Below are 5,861 nucleotides of genomic sequence, written 5' to 3'. Positions count from 1 at the left end.
TAGATTTGTGCTATAGTGTTACGCATGCCGAAGTCTAATGCGGTACACGAGAAACGTCTAACTATATTATCAATCAAGCGTCTAACAATATATGATATAATCGTTCCAAGAGAAGCCTTTTTGCTTTGCCTCCACGCTGCCGAATGTTTGGAAAGTAAGCAAAACTTCTCTCTACAAGAAGGCTATTAATCGCCGGTTGTGAGACTGAAGGAGGCAACGTTCATTCTCGAGCACGCAGCAGTGATACTTAAGGGGACTATAAATTCTACCAAGGTAGCCTGCCGACCGCGTCGGCTCCAAACGGTGAACTCGTTGACTGTGGTACCTTTTCTATAGATGAATTCGATAGGTCCGTATCTTCACAACATATAGCATGCTCCTCGCAGGACAGCCGCTCATAACGGGAGGTGGAGCCTGTTATGTAGCCATTATGTACGGCATAATTCATGCAAAACAGGCTCCACCTCCCGTTTTCAAGAAATCAGGGACGAGAACGTTGTCATTCGAGGATGATGGTTGGCTAAGATCGTGCTATGTGGTGAAGTTCATTTTTAAGAACACTGGACAGCTTTCAGACATATGTCGGCACAGTTCCCTCGAAGTCGGCCCAGGAGGCACATTCCCCTACGGCGTCAGTCGCGAAGTTGTCCACCTCTGTGCGGCCATCGACAGTGACCCCTTTCACCACCACCACCAATCATTTTTAAGAATGGCTAGCAGAACGTTATGTGTACCTCCGCGGTGGCGTCTGATTGGGTTCTATAATTCTTCAAATGACGTAACAATGAATAGAGCTAACGCCACCTAGATACAGAAGCCTGCTTATTGCCTCCTTTCCTTCCTTCGCCACGTGGACATATAAAATCAGAATTTGTCTGCTACTCCGATTCACCGTTCTGCGAATTCAAGAACACGCCAATGATTGCAGCACACCAGGAACCTGCAGACATATACATAAACATATTTAGACAAAAAGTGCAAGACGCTTCCCAGAAAATCAGTTTTAAGAAAGATTGGGACCGTTTTGCGCTTTATTTCCAAGTTGTCCCATTTAGTGCGCAGGGATGTTCAATCGCAGCTCACAGACGACGGTGGTTCGTCTTGATGGCCACGACCGATGAAAGCACGTTCGTGATTGGTTACGTCCGTTGAAAACAAGATCCTCATTGGCTGATTCTTAACTGTTACGCCCTGGCGACGAGGAAGCATGCTTCCTCTATCTCGGTGGTGCCGATAGAGGTATCTGGATGGCAGTACGTCTACTCACCCGTATATACGAAAAAAGGTGCGTTTTTATATCCGCTGCACACGTTATAAAGGAGAAGTATGAAACAGTGAATTGTAAATAGAATTCCGAAGCGTATAGAGCAACAATGATACACCTATTACACCCGTAACAAAATACCCCGCAGATAGGCAAAATACCCGCAAAATACGGCCTTTGACTTTGCCGCGCAAAATGTGCTTTAAATATAATAAGGAAAACCGTGGCAAAATACCGAAACAAGCTTTCGAAAAGAGAGCTAACAAGGTAATGGTCAAAATGAAATGCAAAACGAATGCTAAATGAACTCAGACATCAAATATGCCATCTGGCTACACAGTGGGCTTCACTGGATCTGCTGCTTTTTTTTTTCTTCAGCAAATTATGCACTCTCCACGCGCTCATACTACAAGCTCTAACACAGCTCGCGGTTACTGGCTATTCTGTGACGCTTCTGCGGATCCCCGGACACGTAGGTCTTCTTGGTAACACCCGCACAAACGCAATGGCACGACACGCAACATCTACCAAAGATCTCCCTGCTACCCCTCTACCCCTATAACGACCTCTGTCTGCTCCCTGCACATTCCCCGGTTGCGCTGTGTCCGTGCCCGGCAGTTCCACTCTAACTGACATCCTCATTTCGTACGTCTCATTGACCCCCTACAGGACTTCACTATTGCCTGCCGTTGCAATGGAGATGAAGAATCATTCCTCCATCATCTTCGAATGAATGTTGCACGCGCACCCTCACTCCTGTATAAAATGCGCCACACGAACTCCCCCAACTTGTTATGTGGAAACCGATATTGAGCACAACCTATTATCCTGCAGCCGGTACCTCTCATCCTCCGGCGCCACTTGCGACAACTTGGCTACCCTAACGTTTCATTGGCCACCCTTCTCGGCCCGGTCCTGCACAACCAGGGGACGGTACCCGGGTTCGAATCCCGGTGCCGGTTGTGCTGTCTGGGGTTTTTCCTGGGTTTTCTTCAGACGCTTTCAGACATATGTCGGCACAGTTCCCTTAGAAGTCGGCCCAGGACGCACATTCGCCCAGGGCGTGAGTCGTGACGTCGCCCACATACGTGAGGCCTACAACGGCAAGCTCTATCACCACCACCACCACCACCAGGGGGCGGTTACGATACTCTCTTGAGCTTTCTTCGTGCCACCGGCTTCTCGTCCAGCCTCTAAGGCCCCCTTTGTCTGTGATGTGTGTGTTCCTTTCTGTTCTTTCTTTTTTTCTTAAAGGAATAGCAAGTCGGCCTACGCCTGACTAACCTTTCCTCTATTTTTTTTTTCAATAAACATATCCCCCTTGTGGCTAACTGGAACTTCGCATACTTCGCCGTTATACAAGGTTGACCCTAAGCAGACTTCTACAGTACTTTGAGTGGTGTATTTAAGCTACGTATCTCAAATACTTTACTTTACTTTACTTTCTCAAGTGCTTTACACACTTTTATAAAAAAAAGTGGAGTATACCCAACTGTCTTGTCATTGTTAAATATTTGTCACTTAGATCACTCTTATGTAGCGTATCGGCCACTCCTCTTCTCGCAGCCGTAAATGTTACACTGTCGTCCAGAAACGTAACTCATCCCTTTAAGGGAGTTAAAATTATCCTGCAGAGACATGATGTCAATTTAGGAGGTGGATTTTAAGGGTTCAGGATTTGAAGGTATACTTGCTCTGGGTACCTGGGCACATTATGACCATAAGAGCCGGCACACCGACCCCTGTTGCGGCTCCAAGAACGTAGAACATGTGCTGGAGCAGACACCTTTTGAAAACAGTCTTTGAAGTAAAATCCTATGCGTCTATAACTCGGTTGTAATAGCAACAGTGCTGCTTCATAAATGTTGCTTAATTCTCTGATACGTTTTCTGCGTTTTCTACTAGGACAACCACTTTTGCTGCTATTTAAGAAATGTTGAAAATTGCAGACAAGGAAAGCGAATCTCAAGACAGTAAGTCATACAATGGTGTGTAAGAGTATAATATATCCCAGAATGAAAGTGTAAAAGGGGAGAGTAACAGCTGCTGTCTCTGTACCTTTACGCTCCCTAAGAGCATCATTTACGCTTCCTGGTGTGTAGCGGGAAGCTTGGCAGGATAAGGTCACTCCCGGAAGAGTCATGTGGGTTGACCAGAGTAAAGGTGAGCAGAAAAGGGTAGAATGAGAATAAAAGCCATGGTAACACTCCATTTGTTGTGTTTTTTTTTTTTTTCTTAGGGTGCATGTGCTTCAGCGTCCGAGATATTCGGAACATGCACGTCCCAGGCATTTGGAACATGCTTTGGAAGGGGTAGAGTGCTTGGGAGCATTCATGAAGCGATGTGTTATAGAATTAAACAGAAGTAGAAAGGAAAAAAAAATGGAAACGTAGGTCGCACAAGTGCAACCAGCTGTTCCATTACGCTTGACGTGTGAAAGCGTTGAATGAGTTAAAATATTATTTCGGCACGTATGTTCTTGAGGTAGTTAGTCAGTGCACACAACGTAGGTTGCTGGTGGTGCCTTGGCCAGCTCTCCAGTACCTTCTCAACACTAAAAGGTCGTTTGTTAAGTTTCGCAAGGGCGTTCCTCAGTGTTCGCCGACTAGAGTCGAAGCGTCAGCAGGAGACCAGCACGTGCTCGGTGTTCCCCATAATCCCGTAAGTTGAACAGTTCGACGATCAAACGACACGTCCGGCGATGTGTTTTCCTGAACGGTATATGTGTAGACCATTGACGTCCCTACAACAGGATAGAAGACCCGTGCAGAAAGCTGTAGCGAGATAGGGCACATCAAAATATTAATATTAATAATAATTGATGATGTTGAAAGTAACGAGTTAGTTTTTATAGTAAGGTTCTATTGTAAATGCTTTCAAGATTGTGTATTTAGTAGTGTGCGCAGTTACTTTTTTACCCGGCACTCAGTAGCTTAACTTTAATGCTTTTGTAAGTATGTTTTACAGGCCCTAAGTTACGCTTACAAGTGCATCCGTCCCTCCCGTGGCAAACTTAATCTCTCTTTTATAGGCTACTGCTGAACGCCCCATGCAGCGCTCGACTATGGAATAAGTTCGGAAAGATTGATTCCTTCATATGCAGAGGCACAGTCTAAGAAAACAGGGTGTGAAAGGGTGCTAACTTCTATAATTACCACCTATGTCAACACAGCATCTGATAAAGGGTGTAAAAGGACGGTAAAAGCAATTATCATATATCCAAATTGCTACAAAAAGGCGTACGCCCCCTTCGCTCATCGAATGAGCGGTAACCCTATCATTTGTAGGCAGCAGGTAGTATTTCGCAACCTTTTAGGCCCAGCGTATGCGACAATTATTATATCTCAAAAAGGTGTAACTTCTCCACGCTTTTTTCTAAGAGTGCAGTGTGATGTTGTAGAACACAGTGAGCAGATACTCCTCAACTATTCCAAACCGTTGAGTGCTATGCCGATCGTCACTGTGTCCCGATGGCGACCATTTCATGTAGAGCAAAATATTCGATACCTCCCTAATGCAGTATCAAGCGGTGCATTGCAAACATTGGAGCGTTTCCTTCTAGAAACTCGACTGACAGTCATTCTGTGACTGAAGTGCACGCTCTGGCTCGTGCCAGTATCGAGCGCTGCATGTGCTTTTTCCTCATGGCTCTTCCTACTTCATTCCCGTCTACTTCTGTTAGTTCTTTTCTTATTCTTATTCGATGACTATGAACTACACTATATAGCGTAATGTGTAAGCTTTCTGGCTTATTTTAATGTTGCGAAATCCCGGAATTTAGCGAGGCCAAATCCTACGAGTTCGGGGTAATAAAAGGCTTTCCTGACAACAAACGTTTGCTGTCACTTGTGAAAAGGAAAGAACAGACTTTTGTTTTCAGGCGTCCCTTCCGCCAAAAATATCCGTTCCAACCCTAAACCGAACCAACTGTGTCGACCACGACACATCACAAACACCGTTAGCTGTTTACCCAAATGACAGCACAGACCATAGCTGAGACCATTTACCAAGTAGCCTTAAAACTCCTACGAAATCACAAAACGTTCTTCTGAGCCGTGTGAGAGCAGAAAGCGTTGCAAACCTTCCTCCGTTCCTTTTTTTTTCCTATTTATTTTCGCCAATACATGGATTTGAAAGTGATAAGAAAAACTAGGCTCGGCTACCCCAGACTAGAACAGAAACAGATAAGTGCAAAACGCGCCAAATGTAGGAAACGCGCACGATATTGTTACTTGCGAAAACGTGTGGATACAGTCCAACAAGAGCTCGTGGGGACAGCTTTGCAAAAATAGTGATCCTGTCCCGGGTTCTCGCGATCCGCATTTCGAAATCCTGATAACCCCGGATTGCACAAACGGCTCGGGATCCTGAGCCCGAAGTCCCACCCTGTCGCGTACGTCCCCAGTTCTTTTCTTCTCCCTACCGTCATTAATAACACGTACGACTCCTTGCAGTAAATCACTGTCTGTGGAAAATACATTACGTGAACGTTGGTTAAGAACCAAGCCTTGACTTCAATAAAGTGAGCCTAGAGGTATATGCATGCATACCTTCGAGTTTCCTTTCAAAGTGAGGACAGAAATAGAAGAAGCTCGAA

Source organism: Ornithodoros turicata, chromosome 5 (genome assembly GCF_037126465.1).
Source record: "Ornithodoros turicata isolate Travis chromosome 5, ASM3712646v1, whole genome shotgun sequence".
NCBI classification, from domain to species: domain Eukaryota; kingdom Metazoa; phylum Arthropoda; class Arachnida; order Ixodida; family Argasidae; genus Ornithodoros; species Ornithodoros turicata.
This window is presented reverse-complemented; position numbering follows the sequence as displayed.